The sequence below is a fragment of the Vombatus ursinus genome, unplaced genomic scaffold (assembly GCF_900497805.2).
Source record: "Vombatus ursinus unplaced genomic scaffold, bare-nosed wombat genome assembly UNPS02010822.1, whole genome shotgun sequence".
Lineage (NCBI taxonomy): Eukaryota > Metazoa > Chordata > Mammalia > Diprotodontia > Vombatidae > Vombatus > Vombatus ursinus.
In genome coordinates this window covers 3,862,703-3,889,148 of record NW_020950600.1, presented here as the reverse complement: position 1 = coordinate 3,889,148, position 26,446 = coordinate 3,862,703, and positions in this window count along the sequence as shown.

Genomic DNA, 26,446 nt, shown 5'->3' with positions numbered 1-26,446 from the left:
GAGGTCCTCAAGCAGAAGGTGGAAGACCACGTGTCATGACGGTTGGGGTGGGGATTCATTTCATACATGAGTTGGATCAGATGGCCGCTGAGGTCTCTTGCAACTCTCAAATTCTATGTCTGTGGGAAAGTCATTTCTTTCTGAGTCTCCTCCTATGCATTTATAAACTGAACGGATTGACCTGGGTGACCTCTATGGTCTCCTCCAGCTCTCCATCTCTGATTCTAGATACTAATGGGGATTTCTGTGGTTTTTAGAAAAGCTCTTTACATACAGTAACTCATTGGAGCCTCTCAACAGCCCTGTAAAATATCAATCAATCAACATTTAGTAAGCACCTACTATATGCCAGGCACTGGCACAGCTCTCGAGATACAAAGAGAAGCAGAAGATAGTCCCTGTCTTCAAAGTGCTTACAGTCTCATGGATAATTATCCCCATTTTACAGATAAGGAGACTGAGGCTGAGAGAGGTGAAAGGAATTGTCTAGGGTCACATGGCTAAGAAGTGTTAGAGTTGGGATATAAACCTAAGTCTTTCCTAAATCTAAGCTCTTACTCTTTTCAGCATACAGTACTGCCCCTGATGTACGGGGCACAGTACTAAGACATAAAAAAAAAATTGTATGGGACATACAAAAAAAATTGAGTCTCTAAACCCAAGTCATTCTACTTGGAGTGTCCTAGGAGGAGAAAATACTACATGTGTTCATTCGACAAGCCTTTAATAAACACCTAGTATGTGTCAGACCTAGGGTTAAGCTCTGGAGGGAAGTAAAATCAATCCCAACCCTCAAAGAGCATTTATTCTACCGTGGAAAACAACCCATGTAGAACAAAGTAATATGGGGGAACAAACAACCGTGGGGGAGGGTCAAGAAAGGCCTATGTAGGAGGTGGCATTTGAACCGGGAGTTAATGATTCCAAGAGGATGTAAGTCAGGAAACAGTTTACCAGAGAGATAGTCTGGGCAAAGATTTGGAGGTGGGAAATGGAATGCCACATCAAAGATAGTAAGTAGACTACTTTCACTGGCCCTTAGTGGATGTGCTGGGAAACAGTAAATAGTTTGAGCTGGAGCCAGATTATGAAGGGTTTTAAATGCCAAACAGATAAGCTAGGGGACCACTAGAGTGCCTTGAGCAGAGGAGTTACATAATGAGACCTGTGTACTACAATCTAACCTAGGGAGTGATGGAGGCCAAGGAGCTCTCTGGACCAAGTACTCTGGGAAGGTATCCTATGGTAGGGCCAGCAGCCATATCCTGAGCCCCTTGGTACTCTGGCCACAGCTCAGTGTTAGGAAAGGGGCGCAGCCAGTCCTAAGGGAGAGGCACAGAAGCTATTCTTACATCTAGAGTTTGCTCTATGTGCCAAGCTCATTGGGCATCTGGCGCTAGAAGGGCACACAGTTATAAGAAAGGTCCCTCGATAAGTGACCTTGGGCCATTCACTTCTCCTCCTTAGCCCTCGGTTTCCTCATCTTACTGATGAGAAGGTCAGTCCCTTTTAGTGCTATGTCTATAAGCTGATGATCTCTGGGAATGCTGCTTGAAGGTTGGGTACCTTCCTCAGTTTTTCACTATAAATAATAGCTCAAGGGATGCAGGGTGTCAGAGGACTCCAAGGCTCATGGGCCTTTCCCAGCCTCCACTTCCAGCCTCTACTCACCAACATCCCCACCTGGTGCTTTCCCCAATTTCCCTGCATCTGAGGTCTGGAAGAGCTTGGAGGTGGGGCTGGGGTGGGGAGGAGAAGTTGGTGGCTTGGCAAATGCAAATGTTTGTCTACTCGGGCCTTCCTTCGTCACGCATGCAGGGCATGCGTATGGGCACAGTGAGGTGCCTGTTGGCCCATCCTTGGCTGGCATTGCCGCACACAGGTGAGCAGACCCAGGCTTGGGAGAGGCTCGGTTGTGACAATGGGCCTTTGTTGCTGGTGGATTTGGGGGAGAACCTGGTGCTCTGGGGCAATGAGTCACAGAGCCTCCCCTCCCAGGTTGGGGATGGGTTTCACTCCATTCCGAGGCAGAGGGAGAGATAACATCGGTTTTGCAACAGCAGACGTGTCTGTCTATCCCACGTGCCCCGAGGCTGTGGCTTCCGCTGCTTTTACTTCAATAAGCTGGGGGGCTGGGGACAGGCACCAAAGCTGCTGTCCCAGGTAGCCCCACTTGCCTTCCATGTCAGCCCAGGATGCAGAGGAGGCCACCAGGACTGTGTTCCCAGAAGCCTCCTCACAGAACACGCAGAAGCAAGACCTGGAGGGATGCTCAGGCAGGAGCCACTCTTGGCTTTCTGGGAAAGCCACTCATGGCAAGAGTAGCACACAGGAGGTGGGCCAGGGGTGGCAAGGGTTAGCATTCGAGCATGGCTAGTGGGGAAGGGACAACAGGAGCTCCAAGCATCATGGGGACAGATGACAAGAATGGCTGGTGCTCGGAGAGGTTTTCAGAGGGTCTCTCAACAACCATATGAGGTGGGTTCAGGATCCTCATTTTACAGAAAAGAAAACTGAGTCCCCCAGCCACATAGAATTATAGAGATCATTGAGTCCAACCTCATCATTTTCTATGAAATGAAACTCATGCTCAATGGGGGCAAGTGACTTCCCACTTGAACTCAGCCCTTTCTGGTTCCATGTCCAGCACTCTGCCCACTACAAACGTGGAAGGAATAAAAGGATGAGATCATTTTGGAGCTGAGGAAGGCCACCCAGAGCTGAGGAGGGCTGCCTGGGGCTGAGGAAGGCTACCTGGAATAGAAAGTTGGATTTGAATTCTGAGAACCTGGACCTGAATCTTGGCTCTGCCTTGTGTGACCTTGGGCAAGCCACTCCTTTGAGCCTCAGTTTCCTCATCTGTAAAATGGAGAGTTGGCTTAGATGGTTTCTCGGGTCCCTTTCAGCTTTGAATCTATAATCCTCTGAATGCCAAGGTCCCTTCCCCCTCCAAAATTCCCTGATTCTATGCTCCTGCATTTATTTGACCTTAGGAAAGTCTCCTTCTTTCTCTGTGCCTCAGTTTCGCCTCTGTAAAGTGAAGATAATTGAACTGGATGATTTCTATGGTTCTTTCCAGCTCTAGAGTCTTACGTGGCTGGGGACCAGCAGGGTTCTGAGGCTGAACAGCGCAGCCCTGGACTGCCCAAGGCTGAGGAGGGGGATGGAGCAGGTATGGTTCTGGGCTGGGCTCAGAGGAAGCCGTTCTGAGCCAGGCAGAAGGGGCCCATGGTGATGACACATAGCCCTTGGCTCCTGCTCCTTCCCTCCTTCTTCCATGGCACTGGGTCCTGTGTCTCCAGGGGAAGAGCGCCTGACATTGGCTCTAAAGTTTGAGCTGAGAGCTGATAATGTCCTGCCCTGACCTCTCCACTGACCTCCAGCCTCCCATCTCCAAAGCCTTTCAGATATCTCCAAATGCATGTCCAGTGGACAGCTTAAAATCCAACATGTTTGAAACAGAACTTATTCTTTCTTCCTGACTCCACCCCCTCAGCTTGCCTGTGACTGTTGAGGGCACCACCATCCTCCCAGTCCCCCAGGCTCACAACCTAGATATTACTTGCAACTCCTCGCTGTCCTTCACCTCCCATATCCAATCCACTGCCAAGCTCTGTCGATTTTACCTTTTCAACGTCTTCTCTCTTCTGACACTGCCAACCATTCTGGGGCAGGCCCCATCACCTCCTTGTTGTTGTTCAGTTCTATCCAACTCTCCGTGACCCTATTTGAGGTTTTCTTGGCAAAGTCATTTCCTTCTCCAGTTCATTTTACAGATGAGGAAACTGAGTCAAAAAGAGTTAAGTGACTTGCCCAGAGTCACACAGTCAATAAATGTCTGAGACCAGACTTGAACTCATGAAGATGAGTCTTCCCAGTTCCAAGCCCAGGGGGCAGCTGGGTGGTGCAGTGGATAGAGCGGCAGCCCTGGAGGCAGGAGGACCTGAATTCAAATCTGGCCTCAGACACATAACACTTACTAGCTGTGTGACCCTGGGCAAGTCACTTAATCCCATTGCCTCACCAAAAACAAACAAACAAAACCAATTTCAAGTCCAGTGCTCTACCCACTGCCTCACGTGCGTAGCTGCTTATCACCGCAGACCTGGATTATTGCAAGAGCTGCTTGCGGGTGTCTTAAGTCTCTCCTCAGTCCAGTCCATCCTTTATTCAGTCAATAAAGTGATTTTTTTTTAAGTGCAGGTCTGACCATGTCACACCCCCACCCCCCAATCACTAAACTCCAGTTTAGTGATCCCTATTGCTCCAGGATTGAATATAAAATCTTCTGTTATTCAAAGTCCTTCATAAGCTAGCCTCCAGGCTTCTTATATCTTATTCTCCACCATGTCCTCTTTGATCCAATGACATTGGCTTCATCTCTCTGCTCCAGGCATTTTCTCTGGCTATCCTCCTTCCCCTTCTGCCTCCCCTGGAACCTCCCGGCCTCCCAGGCTCCTTCAGGTCCCAGCTAAAAGCCCACCTTCTACAGGAAGCCTTCCCTCCATCCTTTTCATTTGAGAGCCTTCCCTCTCTTCATTATGTCCTGTTTATTCCGTCTATAACTTGTTTGTTCATATTTATCTGCTTGTTGTCTGTCCTAATAGATGGCACACTCTTGGAGGGGAGGGACTAACTTTTGACTCTTCTTCTGTCTCCAGTGCTTAGCACAGTGCAGGGCATGTAGTAGATGCTTAATAAATGTTTATTACTGGTTTCCCAGAATAGCCCAGAAACAAGTCCTTTAGCTGCTCAGATAATGTCAGCTGAGCACTTTCTCTCTCTCTCTCTTCCTCTTCTTCCTCCTCCTCTTCTTTCTCTCTCTATCTCTGTCTCTCTTCGTCCTCTTCCTCCTCTTCTTCTTCTTCTTCTCTGTCTCTCTTCATCCTCCTCCTCCTCCTCTTCATCTTCTTTGGCTTCTTCTCTCTATTTCTCTCTGTCTCTTTCTCTGTCTCTGTCTCTCTGTCTCTCTCTCTCTGCCTTTCCCTCTCTCTTTCTCCCCTACAACTTCTGAGTATGGTATCATAAATTTGGAACTGGAACGGGCTTAAAAGTGTCTAGTTCAATTTCATCATTGCATAGAGAAGCCCCAGAGAGATTAAATAATTTGCCCAAGGTAATGAGTGGCAGATCTGGGATTCAAACTCAGGTCCTCTGACTTTAAATCCAATGTTTTAATTTTTTCTTCCCAGTAGTGCCTCCCGGAGCCATAACTAGAGATGAGAGCCCAGCACAGTCACCACAAATCTTGAAAATACCAGACACCAGGCAAGTGGCCCAACTGTGCTTTCTATTGAGGGAGGAGGGAAGAGGGTTGGGTGGGGGAGGAGCCCACCCAAGCCTGTCATTTGGTCGTTTTTACTTTGAGTAGTTATTCTTGCTAAGTAGGTGCTAAACTCTGTGGTTTATACTAGTAGAAGGATTACAAAGATTATCATCGCCCTCTAAATTAGGTGCCCCTGGGGCAAAGCCCCAGTTCCCTGCCCTAGTTTTGTGTCTGTAGTTCCCTCCCCGCCCCCCTTTCCTCTCCCAAACGCACTCAAACACAGCTTTTTATCTCTGTGTGTACAAGTTGGTCAGTGTTTAGGGAGAGGTAATAATGAGAGAGAGGGCTTAGATTTAATTCCATGATGACTAGTGAGTTTCGTTCCCTTCCATGGTCACTAACTGAACTGTCACCCCAGACCCATACTGAGCCCTGACACTTACCCTGCTTCCTTTTGGAACCCTGATCCAAACTGCAGACTGAGTCCTGACCCGGCTCGCGGTCGGAGGCGTGACCTTGTCTGCTGAACCTAGCCCTAGACCGAGCCCTCGCCCTGGCTCCAGACTGAGCCTGATCCTGGCTACAACCTGAGTCTTAAGCCTGGCTCCTGACTCCAGCCCCAGACTGAACCCCCAGTGGCCCCTTTGGGTGAGCTCAGCCAAGGGCCATCTAGCCCAGGCGCAGGGCCATGTGTCTTGTCAGGTTCAAGGGTGAAGCGAAGGCTCTCCCTGCTGGGAAGCCGCTGGAGGAGTCGCTCTTTGGAATGCTTTCTGAGTGGCAGCAGATTAGCCTGGGGCCTTAGTCCAGGGAGGGAGAAGTCAGGGCAGAGAAATAAACAGGAAAGTGGACGTCAGAGGATAAAATAAAAATCTATTTCTGAAATGAATTGTCTCCAAATGGTGCCGCACAAATCCCTCTGTTTGTAACCAAAATATTTCCTTCAACCCCACGCCCCAACAGATTCAGCATTATAGCCAAAGCTCACCCTGGGGACTCCAGCCCCTTTCCAGTTGTGTCTGTTTGTCCCTCCCCTCTCAAAGGTCCTGAGTACGGCAGGTTTCCCAGCATTAAGAGGGAGCATGCTGAAGAATTTCCCAGAAACAAAGGTTTCTAAACTCTGGGATGGCTAACCCAAGAGGCTGTGACCTCTCTTTATTTGGAGGTCTCTCATGATCATGTGGTTGGGCTGGGTTAGCCAGGAGGCGAGGGGATGGACCTGGTAGCACCTGTCGGGCCAGCAAGCCTGAGTCCAATCAGGGTCATGGGCTCTTGGATTGGAGCTGGAAAGGACCTCAGAGCTTGTCCAGAGCAATCCCTTCATTTTAGAGACCCGGAAACCGAAGCCAAGAAAGACAAAGGGATTTATCAAGAGTAGTTACCAGTGCCTTTATTCCTGGAAATTATTTTGCTCTCTGCCTTGTAACAATTTTGTATTTACTTTTCGGGGGAAATGTGGTTTCCACCCAATAACAGAATCAATGTAGCAAGGCGACAAATCATATGAAAAAAAGAGCCAGGGTTTTTGTAACTTAGTAACAGTCGACAGGCGGATATGGAAGCCAGCAAAAGGTAAGCCACTTGAAGGCAAGAACAGTGTCAATCTAGTGCCTAGCACAGTGCCTGCCAGCCCCACAGTAGGTACCTAAAATGCTTGTTGAATAAGCAAACAAATCAATCTGTCAACAATACTTAGTAAACACCTGCTAGGTACCAGGCACAGTGCTAACTGCTAGAGATACAAAGACGCAGAATGAAACAGGGAGTTGCCATTCTAATAGAGGAGACAAGTACATTTATGAATATAGCCAATAACAATAAAGGTTTAATATTTAAAAGGTTCTTTAAGGTTTGTGAAACATTCTATTTATTTTATCACACTTAATTCTCATCAACCTATGAGGTAAGTGTTATTATTGGTCCCATTTTACAGATGAGGAAACTTAGGGTCAGCAAGCTAGTAAGTATCTGAGGCGGGATTTGAACTCTGGTCTTCCCGACTCTGTGTCCAGTTCTCTCTCCACTCTGCCACCTGCAGAATAAATGTGAAAAGAGTAAATACTAGTGAGTAGAAGGGAGTTAGTGCTTTCCCTCTGGTTGTTCCCAATTTATCCTGTGTACCTCTTATTTGTCCATAGTTATTTGTGTGTTGTTTTCTTCATTAGGCTGTGAGCTCCTTGAGGATAGGCCTTTCTCTGTATACTCAACACGCTTAACACTTGTTGACTTGTCTTGGAAAGAACATTGGCTTTGGAATTGGAGGCTCTGGGTTCAAAGCCCACCTCCGATGTTGACCACCTGCATGACTTTGCACAAGGTGCTTCTAGCTTTAGATCTTTGACTTAAGTAAGTTGGGATTCAAGCCCAGATCTTCTGACTCCAAAATCCAGCCCCTCATTGGGGAAGAGAATCTCCCATGGGGAACCTTAGGAATGGTCAAACCCAAGCTCACTGACCAGTGGTGGCATGATCCCTCCCAATAAAGCATATATTCCTATGGGTTCTAGACTGAGAGCCCAGACACGGTATCTAAGATGTGGGGCCCAGAATCCCTGCCCTAGATGTGGGCTCTAGAATTTAGAGCCTGAACAGCCTGGCTCTTCAGATAAGCTGGCCCTCTGTGTAGTGATTGCATGTAATGAGAAGCATTGTGCTCCAGGGATCAGAGTGTTTCATCTGAAACCAGAGACCCCGGGGTTTGATTCCTGAATCTTTGACTTCTCTTGGACAAATCCTTTTACTGGTCTTGGTTTCCATTTTCCTCATCTGTAAAATGAAGACATATAGAAGCAGATAATCTTGAAAATTCCTTCTGCCTTTAAATCTAGGATCCCATCATCCTAGTGAATTTCTTGCTTGACACCTGGGCTCTGTCCAGTTTGAGGTTTAAGTTCCCATAGGCTGGAGATACAGAAATACTCACATCAGCTGAAATATCTGCAGTGACTGAGTAGGCCATCCAGGGCTGACCCTATATGGTAGGTCTTGCGGAGGGGAATTTTTCAGGTGGGGAAAAACCCTGTAAATTCCCTTTTTCTGCCCTGGTCTGTCTGCTGTGCCAAGGTGGTGCAGAGATCAGTGCTGAGAATCCTCCTCTCCCCAGCCTACTTAGGAGTTCCCCCCATCAAGGGTCTCATACCATGAGTAAAATCAAGGAAAGCAGTCAGGGTGAGCACCACTTTCCTGGTATTTATTCATTTTAATTGATATTTAATTTTTTTTAATGAACAAAAATCTATTTCCTTTCCCTTCACTGAAAACAAAAGCTAAACAAAACCCTTTTAATAAATGTGTTGTCAAGCAAAACAAATATTCACATTGATCATGCCCAGAAAGTCCAGTATCTGTCTTCTTCTGTACCCTGAGTCCTAACAGAGACCTCTCTGTTTTCATTATTGATTTCAAATTTGATTTTTGATTTTTTCATTATTGATTTCATTATTTCATTATTTCATTATTGGTCCTCTGGAAGCATGGCTGATCATTGCATTCATCAGAGTTCCTAAGTCTTTCAGGGCTGTTGGTCTTCAATTCAATTCAATTCAATTCAATGTTCATTTACCAATGGACAGCATGAGAGGTAGAAGCCTTTCTGTCTGTCTATCTGTCACTGTGTGTCTCTCTCTCTCTCTCTCTATCTCCCTGTTTCTGTCTCTGTCTCTCTTTGTGTCTCTCTGTGTGTCTCTCTGTCTCTGTCTCTTTCTCTCTTTGTCTCTGTTTCTCTCTCTGTCTCTCTCCGTCTCTCTGTCTTTCTGTCTGTCTGTTTCTCTCTCTGTCTATCTCTCTGTCTGTCTCTGTCTCTCTGTGTCTCTCTCTCTGTTTCTGTCTCTCTCCTCTCTCTTTCTCTCTCCCTCCTTCCCTCTCTCTGTCTCTGTCTCTCTCTCTGTCTTTCTCTGTCTCTTTCTCTATCTCTCTGTCTCTGTCTCTGTCTGTCTCTGTCTGTCTGTCTGTCTGTCTGTCTCTCTCTCTGCTCTCACACAATGTCTGGTACGTAGGCAGTGCTTAACAAATTCTCATTGGTGGATTGATTGATTCAGAGAGAGTCAGAATGCCCTGTATAACACTAACAAAAAGTGAAGTGGCTAAATTTTCCAGGCAGGTGATGACTGAATGTTAAGGTGCGAGTCATCTCTGAATCAACTGTCTGAGTACAATAAGATCATTGATTGTGAGACCAAAGACTGAACTCAGAGAATTGCCACATGACAGAATCACAAGACCAGAAGAGAGCTTAGACCTACCTACCCATCAAGTCATCTTCATATCTGAAAAAGAATCACTCTTTTACGACATCCTGGCAGCTGGGCAATCCAGCTCTTGCATGAAGACCTACAATGAGTGGAACATGATAGGCTCCTAATAAATGTTTATGGACTACTCTAGATGGATGGATAGGTAAATGAATGAATGGATGGATGAGTAATATTTCCAGGATCAGAGCTCAGTCCTTAGGGTGGGATGCTAAGGAATTCGTAGATGGTCCCTTGCTTTAAAGAGTTCATAATATAATCAGGGAGATCAGATAGAGTGCTACCACTTTCCATGACCATTGGAAAAGTTAGTTCCCTTCTCTGAGTCTCAGTTTCCACTTCAGTAAATGAGATCTCTAAGGCCTCTTTCAGCTGCAAATCTAGGATTCCATGATCTCTTCTAGTTTGAAGGATCTCTGAATTTATGATTTGAGTATGGAACCCTCCCTGTGGGGGGGGGTTCCATCTCTCTGCCCAAAATTGTCTGGGTGTTTCTGCCTGTGGAAGGTCTAGTGTTAATGAGCCCAGTTCAGTTTCAATCTCAGAGAGCAATGAGTGGGCCTTCCCTTCCCTCCCCCACTGCCCCAGCCCCTAAGCTTGGCCTCTCCTCCAGGCAGGGGTCTGGGATCTGGGATGCCTGGGGCCAGGGTCACTTATGGGGGTCAATTCTCAATTCCAGCACTTTCTATTTCTTGACATTTAATGATTTAATTTATGTTGAAATGAACTAGTCTCCCCATGTGGGTGCAGTTGAAAGCCCAGCAGCGCCCTCTTTTGTCCAGAGAGAGCATTACCTAGCCCTGCCTCTGCAGACCTGGGAGGGCAGGACCTTCTCCCCTCTGATATCAGAATACCTGGGAAACCCCAGCTTACCCCCATCTGAGCGTTCTTTCTGCTTAGGATGGGATAATAATAGCTGATGTTTTATATTGCTTTAAGGTTGGCAAAGGTTTTAAAAATATAGCTTCATATGATCCTCACAAGCACACTGTGAGGGCAGGGCTATTTTTTATTCTTATTTTACAGATGATGCTCAGGGCAGCGAATCAATTGATCCAAGGTCACATAGCTAGTGAATGCAGGAGGCCAGCTGAGAAGTGCTTTCCTCCATCCCCTTCTCCTCCATTCTGTTATCCTGTACTCTCCCCCTCCACCCTTTGACCTCTCTGCCTTTATCCTATTCTAGTGTATATGTTTTCCTTTTTTTTCTTTTTTAACCTCTCTGCCTTTATCCTATTCTAGTGTATATGTTTTCCTTTTTTTTCTTTTTTAACTATGAGAGAGAGAGAGAGAGAGAGAGAGAGAGAGAGAGAGAGATAACTTTTTGTTACAGTAAGATTTTTATCAGATCTGGAGGCCTGGATTCCTCATGGGCTAGGCTTTTTATGCCCTAGGTGTCCAAGAGGCCTTGACCAGTCATATCTTTGGTACTGCTTTCCTGCCTTTTAGTAAAAAACAAACCCTTATAAAGCTTATAAGGCAAGAACCCTGGTAGATGCTATTCCTATCACAATAACTCTCTCTATATGAAAGAACAAAATGAGATGGATTTCCTATTTTTTACTCCTTACCTGACCTAACGGTCCAATCAGAAGTGCCTTTAGTAGGACTCTATGTTTTGTCTGCAATTAAAAAGCCCAGCTTACTAAGTGGGGTTGAATTAGTCTTCAAAGTACCTGTTTTTGACCATCTCTGTCAGAGGAAGAATTTCATTTTGTTGTTTTGTTTTAAATTAAATGTATTTTTTTCAATGAACAAAAATGTATTTTCTCTCCCTCTCTTCTCCCCTCCCCCAATTGAAAAAAAAAACCCTTGTAGCAATATATATAATCAAGCAAAACAAATTCCCACATTGGCCATGTCAAAAAAAAATACACCTAACATTCATATAGTTCTTACTATATATCATGCACTGTGCTAAGCACTTTAAAAATATCTCATTTGACCCTCACAACAACCTGGAAGGTAGTTGCTATTATTATCTCCATTTTACAGATAAGGAAGCTGAGGCAAACAGAGGCTGAGTGACTTGCCCACACAGCTAGTAAGTCTAAGGCCAGATTTGCACTTAGGTCTTCCTGACTCCAGGCCCGGCGCTCTCTCCACTGAACCACCAGCTGCCATCTCCTTTTGTACCCTGAGTCCTTCAATTCTTTGGCAAGAGGTGGGAAGCATGCTTCATCATTGATCCCCTGGAATTGTGGTTGATCATTGCACCAGTCACAGTCCTCCAGCCTTTCAACGTTGTCTTTACAAGTTGTTGTTAAAGTATAAATTATGCTTCTGGTTCTGGCCACTTTACTCTGCATTAGTCTATATGAAATCTTCCCAGGCTTCTCCAAAACAGTTCTTCTTTCATCGTTTATTGCATTGAGCTTACAGAAGAAAAATAAAACATTTTGCTGAAGATTTGAGTAGAGAAAGATAGGGACTGAGTTTGTACGTGAAACTAGCAAAAGAGGACTGCCATTTTATGAAGAGTCTCAACTCTATACTTCACCTCTCTAACAGCAGCCTTTTCCCCTTCTTCCCTCACCTTGAGTGCCCTCTTCTCTCCTCTCCCACATCAACCCCTCTTCCCAGTTCCCCTTCATGTGTTGTCTTTCACTATTAGAATGTAAGCTCCTCAAGGGTAGGGATTATCTTGTTTGCCTATGTCACCCAAACCCCAAAGCCCATTGATATGGGACTCTCTCCTCATTGGTGGAGATCAGTGCTCTGCACCTACATGAAGAGCAGGAGAGAAGAGAGATCTGGTCTCTTCAGTCTTTTCAGGTTATTTTAACTTCCAGTTTTGAGAGAGGAGATGGGCTATGCCAACCTCTCTTCAAGTCACTGAAAGAAGAAAGACTCTGGGGAGAAGTCAACATATAGAATTTCAGTCATGTCTCTATTCCCAGCTTACACACTAGAGACTCTGGGGAATTTCCCCCTTGGATGAGATCTAGAACTCTCCCCCTTGGTTGAATTGAATTACTTCACCCCCAATGGGAGAGCTCCTTCACTCTGTATGTCTGGTATATGTTCTCCTATGTATGCCTTCTATGATTTCTCTTTTGCTATCAACTTGGATAAATGGGTTTCTTTGCTATTTGAAATATGTGTTCATTGTTGAACTGGTATTTGGTGGGAAGGAAGTTAAACCTTGGATGTATAACTTGGGGCACTCTTTCCTACTAAGGAATAGTGATCAAGAGTATAGCTTGAACCCAAAAAATGATCTTCCCTAGACTAATAGTACTTAAGGGAGCAGATAGATAAAATTCTAGCCCAGTACCCTCTCTCTTTGAAGAGGATAAAGAGGCCAGACTCTGGCCCCAGACTCTTGCTTCTTCCTCTGGAAGAAATAAACATCTCCCTTGAAAAAGAGTGAGAGGAAGAGAGGTTAGAGGTGCCTGGTCTTGCCCCACTGCAAGCCACCCCAACTATACTTGTATTCATATCCCCAATACGAAGGGCAGTCAAATCTATAGGAAGTCCTTAAAAATGCTTTACCAATCTACAGAGAATCTGAGAGACCAGCTCCCTCTCAAGTCCCCTCTGTGTGGAAAGAGAAGAAGATGAAGGGGATGGAATAAGTCAAGAGCTCTGGTTGAGCTTGGAGGAAGAGAGGCCTAGCCTGGAGGACCCCTCTCCAGGTCTTTGAGCATTTTGGGGGATCAGCGCAAGGCTTCCATTTGCTCACTGTGCCTCACCCTCCAACCGTGACTAGCCTGCTTCCTTTTCCAATTTCCTATCATTCACTCTACTGGAAGGGACCTGTGACGCTGATAATCCAAGACAACAATTAATCCAATCATTGTTCTGGACTTTGGAATTCATCGCGCACACACACACACACACGCACGCACACACATGCGCGCGCACACACACGCACACACACACACATGCACACACGCGCACACACACACACACACGCACACACACACTTTCTTTTTGTTTGAGATTTCCCTTCCTTATTAGGAATTATTATAGTTTCCATGAGCTGAAATTAGGAGGAGTTTATCTTCCTGAGCTCATAGTGTTGAACAGTCAGGAAAGGGCTCCAGAATTAAGAATGTGCCACAGATAGTCCCCAAAGTAGGTAATTAAATAAGTGCTTAAAAATTGCTCTAGATAGCCATCTTTCTCTTTCTCCCCTCCTCCTCCCTCCCTCTCCCTCTCTCTTTCTCTCTCTCTCTCTTTTTCTCTCTCCCTCTCCCTCGCTCCCTCCCTCCCTCTCCCTTTCCCTCTCTCTCTCTCTCTCTCTCTCTCTCTCTCTCTCTCTCTCTCTCACTGAATTATTCCTCACCCTTAATGCCATAGTATCAAGACCCTGGACCATTCATTCAACAAGCATTTATTAAACCCCAACTGTGTGCCACACAATGAGCTAGACACTGTAAATACAAACAAAAAAAAATTAATCTGTCCTTGCCTTCAAGGAGTTTCTATTCTATTGGAGGGAAGCAACGTATTTGCAGATAAGTAAATACAAAGTGTGTGCAAGGTAAATACAAATTAATTGGGGGTCTAGGTACTGACAGCTTGCTGGAGAGGAGGGGATCAGTGAAGGCCTGATATAGGAGGCAGCATAGGAGCTGAGCCTTGAACGAGGGAAGCCCCTCAGGGACCAGGCCTGGGGTGGGGGGGTGCTGTTAGCCTGTCCCTTCTGTGTTTAGGACGACATACGGGGATTACTTTCTCCTCCAGGATCCCCAAGGGCTCCAGGGCACTCTGACTCCCTCCATCCTCTTTGACTTTGGATCTGGTGAGCGGCAAGCCTATGTGAGGCTCGGGCCTGGTCAGGCAAGAAGAAAAACAGCTCTGGTGGGCCCAGCAAGCCTCTGTCCACCCCCACCTCATCCTCTGGAGCAGGCGGATGTTACCAATTTTCATGTTTACATGTGTCTGTTCTGCCTCATTTCTCTGACAAAAGGCAAAGCGGGTTTGATGGTGTTTGATGGGTCAGGAGTTATACATAGAGGCAGCCGCCTGCCCGCCTTCCTGCCAGCCCCTGATTAGCAGGGGTGCGGCCTTGCATGCTCCAGGCAGAGGACGGTGAGTCATGGGTTTGGGCTGGACAGTGTGGGGGAGCCAGGCCTGAATGGACTCCCTTGGGAAAGTGTGGTTCTGAAGGATGAGGAAGGGGAACTTGTCCAGCTGAGGCTGGGGGGCTGGTGCTCTTTATGAACCTTGTCATTGCGTTTGGGGATGGCAGTGGGAAGGTGGGAGACCTGAGCAGGTCTGGGGTTGGACAAGGTCCATCATATGGGTTGAGCACTATGCTAGAGCTCGGGGATGCAAATGCAAAAGTCTCCCCTCAAGGCACCTCCATTCTACTGGGGGTGGTGGGATATACAATGTGTGTAATGTGAGTGAGTACAAGACACAAAAATGGAGTGAAATCCTGAACTCAGTCTCCCAGAGCAAAACTAGCTGTATTATCTCCCCTCAGAGTTCTAGCAGTATTCCTGAATGGTTTGGGTGACTTTTTCTAAAGATTAGCGCGAGCCCCCATTCCAGTGTGTTCACTGCATGCTTAGCCATCAGCATATTAGCACTCCAGTTCCATTTAACCAATTCTCATCAATTAAATTTTCCAAAAGGATATTTACTGGGAAATTGCTGCAAGAACAAAAGTACAGGCACACTCTTCCCTCTACCACATCTATTCCTAGGAAAAGTGGGCTAAGACTTAACAGTTTCTCCATAGTATTTGGCTCAATGGATTCACTTCCAAATGAGACATGGTAGATGAGTTGATCTGCTATTGTCAAACTGGGCCGGGAAAGTTGACCGAGAGTTTGCTCCTAGTCGTCTGGCTTCCAGCAAATCTCAGTATGAACTCTAGCTTCCAGACTCCTGGTGGTTTCTTCTCTACCTCTGGTGTCCTTCGTGTAAAATAGGATCCAGGAGTGGGGAACCCGAGTTCAAGTGTGGCTGCACTTGAGGACCTAGAGGGCCACACGTGACCTTGAGGCTGCAGGTTCCTCAACCCTGGATTGAGTAAACACACAAAAAGGAAAGAGCAGAGGTCCGTATTCATGATGGAAAGTTGGCTTTGCATGGGGAGGGGCCAAGACCTCCCTTCATCCAGAGATTTCCAGCATGTCTTTCTCCTCAAGTACCTCGGCAAGAGAAAAAGAACTCTCACTGTTGTGTTTTGTTACCGCTTTGTGAATGGACCCCAGTTCTGGCGATGTGTCCAATCAGCAGCCCATTTCTGCTTATGCTCCAAATAGCGGAGTGAGAGCCTCCATTATACTCTATCATGCCTCTTCCATGTGGGGATTGCCCTCAGTTAAAAACAAAATAAAGTAAATACAAAATAATTGGCTGGGGACTGGGAAGGGGGACATTGGAGGCAGTAGGGGAGTCTTCTTGTAGGAGGCAGTCCTTGAGTAGGGCCCTGAAGGGAGTTAAAGTTCCATAAATCACAGGATGACAGATTCAGACCTGAAACGGACCTTAGAGGTCACTGTCTCATTTTATAGCCAAGGGAACTGAGCCCCAGAGAGTTTAAACGTCTTGTCCAGACTCACATAACTGGTAAGTATCAGGGGCAAGGGAGCAGAGCAGAGAAGGCACAAGACTTGGAGTCAGGAAGACCTGGGTTCAAATCTTACTCAGACACTAGCTGTGTGACTGTGGGCAAGTCAGTTAATGCTTCTGTGCCTCAATTTCCTCATTTGTAATGAGGAGACTAGATTTTGCTGGTCTCCCAGGTCCCCTCCAGCTCCAAATCTGGGATTGTTGGAGAGATGTCAGGGCAGGCCGATCAGGGAGCAGCACCCAGGCTCCATTCTCCACCTTCCTGACTTGGGTCTTTGGAACCCCTGTTAGCCATGTTAGGACTGGAGCATTCAGGCTGGCAGCAATCCCTCCTCCACTACCAGCAAAGCATCCGAGCCCCTGCCTCCTGGCCAGGCTTCAGCCATGAACCTTAGAAAGGTAGGAATATCCCTTTATCTTAAAAACTTCTGAGTGCTGGGCAGCTAGGTGGCGCAGGGGATAGAGCACTGGCCCCGGAGTCAGGAGGACCTGAGTTCAAATCTGGTCTCAGACCAGACACTTGACGCTTATTAGCTGTGTGATCCTGGGCAAGTCATTTAACCTCAATTGCCTCGGAGAAAAACAAACATAGAAAAAAAAAACCTTCTGAGTGCTCTTTATAGAGGTGGGGGCCTATGGCTGTGGAACATGGCATAGACAATCAGGTTCAGCTGGTGGGTTGGTTACATTTGACTTTTTTAATCTCTTTTTAAAATTTTTGTTATGAAGAACATTAGGTAGAGACCAAGAGAGAGAAGACTACTCAGAAATTAAGGAGCTGAAAAAGCAAAAGTTAGGGCAGTTAAGTGACTCAGTAGTTAGAGCACCAGTCCTGGAGTCAGGAGGACCTGAGTTCAAATACAGCCTCAGACATTCACTAGCTGGGTGATCCTGGGCAAGTCACTTGACCCTGTTTGCCTCAGTTTCCTCATCTGTAAAATGAGCTGGAGAAGGAAATGGCAAAGCAACCCAGTATCTTTGCTAAGAAAACCCCAAATGGGGTGACAGACAGTTGGGCGTAACAAAATCAAAAGTTGCCAATAAAAAGGTTTTTTTTTTAAAGGAAGCAACCTAGAAAACAAATTGAGCAGGACGCCAAGTCCTCCTCTTTGGTCCTCTGCTTTAGCTCATTGCCACTCTCACTCAGAGGCCTCAGCCCATTGTCTTCTGTGAAGGTGGAGACCTTGAAATCCCAAACACTAGGCCTGAGATCAGAGGGAGAGGATGAAGTCAGAGAGCCCCAGCACGGCCTCTTTCCTCCACTTCAGGTCCCTGAGTGCTCCCTGCCCCTCCCTTTACCATCCTCCATCCTGGCTCCAGGCAGGGCTCGTGGCCCTTTCCATGCTGTGCCCCACCCCTATCTCTGCCTGTTGAAGTCTGTCTTTTAAAGGCCCAGGTCTTGCCTCTCCTGACCTGCCCCTTCCCCACCCCCAGGTGATAGCAATCCCTTCCTCTTCAGGTTTCTGAGTCGTGGATGGCTGCTTGACATACCTCACTTCCCCTGTATCATGTATCTTTAGCCTTTCCTATTTATTAGACTATAATCTCTTTGAGAGCAAGGTCTGTGTCTTCATAGGTCATTGTATTATCCATTTAGCAATGGAAGGGATCTTAGAGGTTGTTGCAGACAAACTCCTCCCCTTTTACAGATGAGAAAACTGAGGCCTAGAGAGGTTCGCTCAACTATCTGTGTTTCTTAGCTTAGCACAATGAATGCCCCATATATTGTAGGCCCTTAATTTATGTGTGTTTAACTGATTTAATTAACCATCCACCCTCGATTATTAGGGCATCCCTGGCTCCCGTTGGACATCCTTCTCCTCCCTCACTCCTCCCTTTCTGAATTCCCTGGAGGATGAGGCCCCGATGGGGGCCCGGCCTGGGCTGAGAAGATAGACAGAGCTAACGCTGGCAAAGGCAGGCAATCAGGGACACAGAGGGTCGGAATGCAGACCGTAGGACTGGCCCTTCCCTGCCTGCTCAGGCCACATCTGCTGGATTTTACCCTGGCCAGGAGGCTCTAGGGGTCAGGGATGGGGTGGGGACAGGGAGCCAGTCAGAGAGCCTGACTTTGATCTCTGTTGGTCCCTTCCAAGGCTCTGGAACCAAAGGAGACAAAAATAAACATCCTGTCAGGCCCTGCATGAGGCAGCGGGGCCCCTCACGCATGGAGGGTGGAGGCCAGCGGCCTTCTCCAAACTTTTGGTGTGCAAGCGTGAGTGTGCCTGGACATATGTGTCATCGTCATGCCTGTGCTAGAGGGCCCCTGCTTCCTTCATTAAAATGATGTCATACTGCAACTGATATACATATAGGTATAGGTATACGTTTGCTATGTCATGACTGTAAGCTCCATGAGGGCAAGGATCATGTCCTATTTAATCTTCAATAAACCAATAATTGAGAAACAGCCTTGGACTTAGAGTCAGGAGGATGAAATGGGTTCCAATCCTGTCTCAGACGTTTACTAGCTAAATGACCCTAAGTAAGACATTTATGTCTCTGTGCCTCAGTTTCTTCATTTGTAAAATGATGGGGTTGAACATGACGGCCTCCCTTCCAGCACTAAGTCTAAGCATGGATTCCGCCTCTGCCATGTGTCAGGCAAGTCGTGAGCTCAGCTCTGGAGACACAAAGGCAGAATGGAAACAGTCCCTGTCTTCAAAGGGCTTTAATGCTAACAGGGTAGACAATGTGTACCTATACAAAGAGACATAAGGTTGATTTGTTGTTGTTGAGTCATTTCAGTCATGTTTGGCTCTTTATGACCCCATAGGGGGTTTTCTTGGCAGAGATACTGGAGTGGTTTGCCATTTCCTTCTCCAGCTCATTTTACAGCTGAGGAAACTGAGGCAAACAGGGTTAAATGACTTGCCCAGGGACACACAGAATTTGTTTTTCAGTTGTTTCAGTTATGATTGACTCTCCATGACCACATTTGGGTTATTTTTCAAATTTTTTAACATTTTTATTTAAAGTTTTGAGTTCTAAATTCTATCCCTCCCTCCTCTCCTCCACCCTCCCTCAGATGGTAAGCAATCAGATATAGGTTACACATGTGCAGTTATGTAAAACATTTCCATATTAGTCATTTTGTACAAGAAGACAAATAAAATGAAAAATTGAAAGCAAGTGAAAATAGCATGCTTCATTCTGTATTCAAACACTATCAGTTCTTTGTCTGGAGGTGGATAGCATGCTTCATCATGAGTCCTTTGGGATTGTCTTGGACCATTGTATTGCTGAGAATAGATAAGTTATTCACAATTCTTCCTCGAACAATACTGTTGCTGTGTACAACACTCTCCTGGTTCTGCTCGCTTTACTAAGCATCAGTTCATGTGAGTCTTTCCAGGTTTTTCTGAAATCGTCCTGCGTCATTTCTTATAGCACAATCATATAGTATAGGTTGTTTATCCATTCCCCAAATGATGGGAATTCCTTTGATTTCCAATTCTTAGCCACCATAAAAAGAACTGCTATAAATATTTTTGTAGAAATAGGTCCTCTTATCCCCCCCCCCTTTTTTATGTCTTTGGAATATAGACCTAGAAGTGGCATTGCTAGGTCAAAGGGCATGCACAGTTTTATAGCCCTTTGAGCATAGCTCCAAATTGCTCTCCAGAATGGTTGGATCAGTTCACAACTCCACCACCAATGCATTAGTGTCATTTGGGGTTTTCTTGGCAAAGATATTGGAGTGGTTTACCATTTCCTTCTCCAGTTCATTTTACAGATGAGGAAACTGAGGCAAACAGGGTGAAGTGACTTGCCCAGGGTCACACAGCTAGTAAGTATCTGAGGCTGGATTTGAACTCAGTTCTTCCTGACTCCAGATGCTCTATGCATTGCAAAATGAATATGAGGCAGGTTTGGGAGGGAGAGCACCTGCAGCTGAAGGAACCAGGAAATTGTGCACCTGGGCGATGCTTAAGCTGCATTCTGTCTAAAGTTCCTATCCTCCTAAAAGCTAAATGCGGATGTTGACTTTGTCTTTGTGACCTTGAGCTCTTATGTCCACTTCTCTGGGCCTCAACTTGAATAGATGACCTCTAAGGTCCCTTCCTACTTTCAACGGATGACTCTGATTCATCGATGTAGATTGAGTCAGATGGAATTGATTTAGAGACTGGCTGACTACATTCCTCCCATTGTTATGGGCTCATGACTAGCATCCCAGCTCTAATTAACTGCCCACTTAACCCTGGGTAACTTTTCCAAGGGGACATTTACTTCAAAGACAGAGCAAGAACGAAGCACAGACATTCCTCCCTGTCCGTCTGTTAGCAGACTCTCCCTTATACCACCTCAGGCTCAGGGGAACCCGTAGGCTCAAAACTTAGCTCACTTTCTCCATCGCAATGATCCTACCAAATTCATGTGCAGTCCAGATGTGACATGACTGCTGGACAAATTCTCCCTCTTTGCTGGGGTCCTGAAGGTCACCCCCAAAAGTCAGTCCTGGCTCCTTGGGGAATCAATGTTGTGTTTGCTTCAAAGCCCAGCCTGGATTCCAACACCCAAACTCCTGTGGTTCACTCTCCTATCTGTTAAAACACCCTTCATTTAGAATGTAAAAGAACGAATCAAAAGTCCAAAGAGTTCTCACGTCTCAGGAGCCGTATGTGGTCTTTTACTGGATGTCCCAAGAGCGTCACTGAGTTCTCCCAGGTGTCAATGGAGCAAAGAGAGGAAAAGGGCAAAGGATGACACGCTTTTTCGAATACCCCCCAAGCCAATCAGTGAGCCTACCCCATATTGCAGTGCTTTATCACCAATCTCCCGTGAGCAAGCTTCCCATGTTCTCCGTGTGGAGAGATGGCATTGCTCATGCAAATGGATGGGGTCGTTGCACTGTTCCAGATTCCAATTACAAAAATAACTAAATACATATAAGATATATACAGATTAGATAAAAGTTAATCTTTGAGAAAAAGCACTAGCCAGCAAAATTTGCATGCATAATCCTATCCAACAAGCGTTTATTAAGTTTCTACAGGTGTGGGGTTATAAAGATTTTTTTTTTAATCAAATGGTTCTTGCCTTCAGGAAATTGACATACTACTGGAAGAGATTAAGAATGGCTAGTTGCATAGTCAACATTGGAGTGGCTGTATGAAGACAGACACACTAATATATGGTTGATGGAGCTGAGAATTGGTCCAATCATTCTGGAAAGTCATTTTGGAATTATGCTTAAAAAAAAAAAGTCACTAGAATGCCCATGTCTTTCAACCCAGAGATTCAAAGACAGAAAAAAAGGCCCCACATACCTCAAAATATTTATAGCAGTCCCTTTTTGTGGCAGCCGAGAAATGGAAACAAGGTAGGTACCCATCGATTGGGGAATGGCTAAACAAGATGCAGCCCATGAAAGTAATGGGATATCATTATGCTGTAAGAAAGAATGAATATGGAGATGAAGCCTGGGAAGACTCACGTGAACTGATTCAGAGAAAAGTGAACAGAGCCAGGAGAACAAAGGATACAAAGACTATAATGATGTGAGTGGCATTTATTAATTTCTACTTATGTGCCAGGCTCTGGGCTAATTTGACTCATGTTGTGTTTCACTTTGACTTTGTGTTGTGAAGCTAGGTCATCCAGTGGGTAGAGTGCTGGGGCTGGATTCAAGAAGATCTGAGTTCAAATCTGGTCTCAGACCCTTCCTGTGTGACCCTGGGCAAGTCACTTAACTTCTGTCTACCTCAGTTTCCTCAACTGTAAAATGGAGATAACAGTAGCTACCTTCCAAAGTTATTGTGAGGGTTAAATGAGATAACATTTTTAAAGCACTTAGCGTAATACATGGCACATAGTAGGTGCTTAATAAATGTTTGTTCCCTTCCCTTTGAATCTACCAAAATTTAAGTCCCCTTGATAGGGATGGAAAACAGGCCTTTCTCAGCACCACAGCCAATGATGAAGTACACTGCAAACTCACAATCTCTCCCTCTTCCTCCTCCTCCTCCTCCTCCTCCTCCTCATAACTAATGTTTATACAGCCCTTACTATACCTGGCAACCACCAAATGGAAGATTTTAGGCTACAGTAAGAGAAGTTGAATTTCCAGGGAGGGAATAGTTCCTTTGTCCTCTGCCCCCTCTGCTTCTATTATGGTCAGTTCTGGGGAGATTTTAAGAAGGGTATTGAGAAGCTGGACAATGTCCAGGGAGAAGAGACCAAAATGGTGAACGGTTTTGAATCCAGACCACATGAGGATCAGTCGAAGGGACCAATGATGATTAGCTCAGAGAAGAGAGGGCTGGTCAAGATTGGAAATTGGCTGGTCAAGATCGGTGTCTTCAAGGATTTGAAGAGCTGTCATGTGGAAGAAGAATCCAATTTAGTCCTTGAGGACAAAACCGGGAGCAATGGGTGGAAACTAGAGAGAAGCAAACTTTGGCAGGAAAAGCCTTCTAAGAGAGCTGTCCCAAGTTGGAACAGGCAGCCTCAGAATAGAATGAGTCTTTCTTCACTAGAAGACTCCAAACAGAGGATGGATGGCCATTCGTCAGGTGTGTTGTAGAGGGGGATTTTGGTCAGCTATGAGTTGGAAAAGATGGCTTTTGAGATCTCTTTCAACTCTGACGTTCCATGATTCTGCAATTAAACCGCTTCACTTGTCTTTGAGATTTGAAAGATCACAGAAGACAGGAGAGGTGCCATAAAGGCTAGAGGAGGGCAAAATGAGTCCTGATTTCCATAAGAGGGAAAACAATAGAGTCAGCAGTGATAAACTAATGAGCTTGGCTTGGATTCCTGGGAAAATTCGAATTCAGAGCATAAAAGAAATAATTGGTAAACACCAATCAATGAGCACTAATAGCTAGTAGGGCTCCACCAAGAACAAGTCACCCTAGACTAAACGCAATGACTTTTTTGACAGGATTGCTAAATTGGTAGATGACGGTAATGTTGTGGATAGAATTTATCTAGATTTTTGTAAATATTTTGATAAAGTATTTCATTCTATCCTTTTGGAGAAGGAGAGATATATATTAAGTAATAATACAAGCAGATGGATTCCAGATTTCATGGAGGACCAGATTCACAGAGTGATTGTTAATGGTTTAATGTCAACATGGGAAGAAGTCTCCAATGGAGTGCCCCAGGGATCTGTGCGTGGTCTTGTTCTATTTAATATTGTTGGTATATGTTGACCTGGAGTCAGGAAGACCTGAGTTTAAATCCAGCCTCAGATATTTACTAGCTGTATGATCCCGGGCAAGTCTCTTAACCCCATAAGCCTCAGTTCCCTATCTGTAAAATTGGCTAGAGAAGGAAATGGCAAAAAACTGCAGTATCTTTGCCAAGAAAACCTCAAATAGGGTCACGAAGAGTCAGACTTAACTGAAATGACTAAACAACAATAACAACAAAACCAAAACACATTGGTTTGATAGAGTTACTGATAACTTGGAGTGTGTCCAAAAGAGGACAACCAGGATGGCCAAAGGTTTAGTCAATGTCATAGGAGGACTCATTGAAAAAAGTGGGGATGTTTAATCTGAGTAGACCCAAGGGGGACATGTTAGTTGTCTTGAAGAAGGGAATTCCTTCTGGCTATGGATTGTACTGGATGGTTGCTGAGGTCCCTCCCATCTCTGAAATTCTGTGATTCAGTTTATTTGAAAGTTTTCTCTAAGTTACGTTTTTCCGTGCCAAGCCCTCTGGGCCCCAGGAAGAGATATCATCCTCCCCAACCACCCCATCAAGGTTGAAGAAAAGCAGAACCCCATCACCCCTCCTGATGCCCTGCTGCTTGCCAAGGTCCCTGCCAGGGCTGGGAGAGTCACGCATGACAACCCCTCTGAAAAACCTCTGTCAGGCCTGCATAGGATTCCATGAGGGCGGAGTGGGAAACGCCCTTTAAGACTATATGCAGTTCTGGCAATAAAGCTATTTGGGTAACTTTCAGAGGAAAAACCCCCAAGTAACAAGCTAGTGTGAGGGTCCTAGGATTATAGCTTCAAAGCCTGGAAGAACCTGAGAGTGGAGGGTCTTCTGACTCTCATTCAGAGCTCTCTTTACCATCCTGCACTTCCTGAAATGAACCACCCACATTCTCTTTCTCCTCAACTTTTGGGTGAAGGAAGTAGACAGTGTTTGGGAACCGAACTGGTGTTGAATGGGTGTTTCCTGCCAGGGGAGCAATGAGGCCTCTCAGGCTTCCCGGGGAATGGGAATCCTTGAGTGAAGGTCCTTGGATCTAGTGGTAAGCTAGGGATGTTCTAGGCTGCAAAGGGATCATTCAGTGAAGAGGCTGGTCCTTTCATCTCTCTAGTTTCAGTCCTTATCACTCTCAGGCCTTTGGGTAATTAGGACAGTGTTGGTACAGACAAGATGTTCCCACTCCTGCCATAAAGGACGGATGGGTGTTTAATTAAATCTGTGATCCTCCTCTCCCCACCCCCACCTCCAACTCCCCTCAGAGAGTCTCTCTGAAGAAAGCTTCAAGGGAAGGAATCTGCTATGATTCAGGGCTCAATGACTAGACTGGACAAAGAACTGAACTTGGGTTGATGAACTCTCTTAAAGGTATGGCTTCTCTCACACACCTCAGCTGGTCCTACTCTGCCTGTGGGGTTGGATGGGTACGGTGGCTTTTGATGTTGGCGCCCCTGATCATGGAGTGGCTATTCCCGTTGACTTAGGTGTGGAATGTAAGCTTCTTGAGGGCATGGACTATCTTTTGCCTTTCTTTGTATCCCTAGTGCTTAGCATAGTGCCTGGCTCATGGCAGGCACTTAATAAGTGTTTAATTTATTGGCTGGCTGCCTGGTGTTGATGCCTATCTATCAAGGGGCTATTATAGAGAGGATTCCCAAAGTATATGTTCATATGTAGGGCAGTGCAGAGGGGGAGTATCAGACTAGATCACCTCTAAGTTTCTTTCTGGTACAGCAAGGCAGAAAGGTGAGAACGAAGGAAGGAAACTGAGGAAGAGTCATCTGAAGAGAGGTGACTACCTGGATAACCTACATCATATTGCTTGTAGTCTTGGGGAGGAGTGTTGGGAGGGAGGGAGGGAAGGGGAAAATTTTGTAACTTAAAATCTTATTTAAAAAAATAATAGGGGGCAGCTAGGTGGCATAGTGGATAGAACACTGGCCTTGGAGTCAGAAGGACCTGAGTTCACATCCGACCTCAGGTGCATAACACTCAATAGCTGTGTGACCCTGGGCAAGTCACTTAACCCCATTGCCTAGCCAAAAAAAAAAAAAAAGAACGTTTGAAACTATCTTTACATGTAATTAGAAAAAATAAAATACTATTTACAAAATAAAAAAAGAGCGAGTAGATGGAGACAGTTGACCAACTTGCCTTCTTCACTAAGGATGGAACCAAAGGGAATGACCTCTTACCAAAGTAAAATTAGGCCTAAGGAGCAACTTCCTCTGGACCACTGGGGTTGTTCAGATTTCAATGGCATGCCAATGCTTTCCTTTGATGATGAGAGGTGAGGGAGAAAACGGATGAGCAGAAGATAGCTCCTTTGGGCGCCTCGCTGCCTGGAAGGATCAGGGGAAACAGACGTTTGGAAGAGGAATTTGGTTGGTGGGAAAACGGGATTTTTATTATTTTTGGTTTTATTTTAGATATATCGAGTCTGAGATGGTAAATGCCTTGAGGGCAGGAATGATTTCCTTCTTGTCTGCCTCTCATGTGTCTGACACAAATGCTTGGGGTCTGCTAAATGAATGACTGGTGATTGATATTGGAAAGGTATCATTCAATGGAAAGAAATCTGGACTTGGAGTCAATGAACCTAAGTTAGAATCACAGCTCTGCCATTTATTAGCTGTGTGACCTTGGGCAAATCTCTTCACCTCAGTTTGCCTCAGTTTCCCCAACTGTAAAATCGGGATAATAACAATACTACTTCCCAGGGTGGTTGTGAGGATCGCATGAGATAATATTTGCAAAGTATTTAGCACCATGCCTGGCATATAGTTAGCACTATATAAATGACATTTATCACTACTTTGTGGCTATGAGGAAACAGTATTTTGATCTGCCAGGTATGGGAAAGGCAGTTGACTTGTCCAAGATCATGAGATGCCTCTGTTTCTTTCATGCTAATTTGTTCCTGTTCTTAGGCAAATTCACATCCCAAGATGGGCCTGTCTAGGGGGCCTGGTGAAGTCTGGAGGTTCTGAGGTTCTATCAGGGACCAGACACAGTCCAGGGGCTCCCAGAGCAGTAATGGCTAAGGATAGAGGAAGTCCAAGAAATGGATGTGCTAAGACAGCCCCATGGTGGTGGTGGTGGTGATGATGATGATGGTGATGGTGATGGTGATGGTGATGATGGGGTGGTGGTGGTGGTGGTGGTGGTGATGGTGTTGGTGATGGTGGTGGTGACGGTGATGGTGATGGTGTTGGTGGTGGTGGTG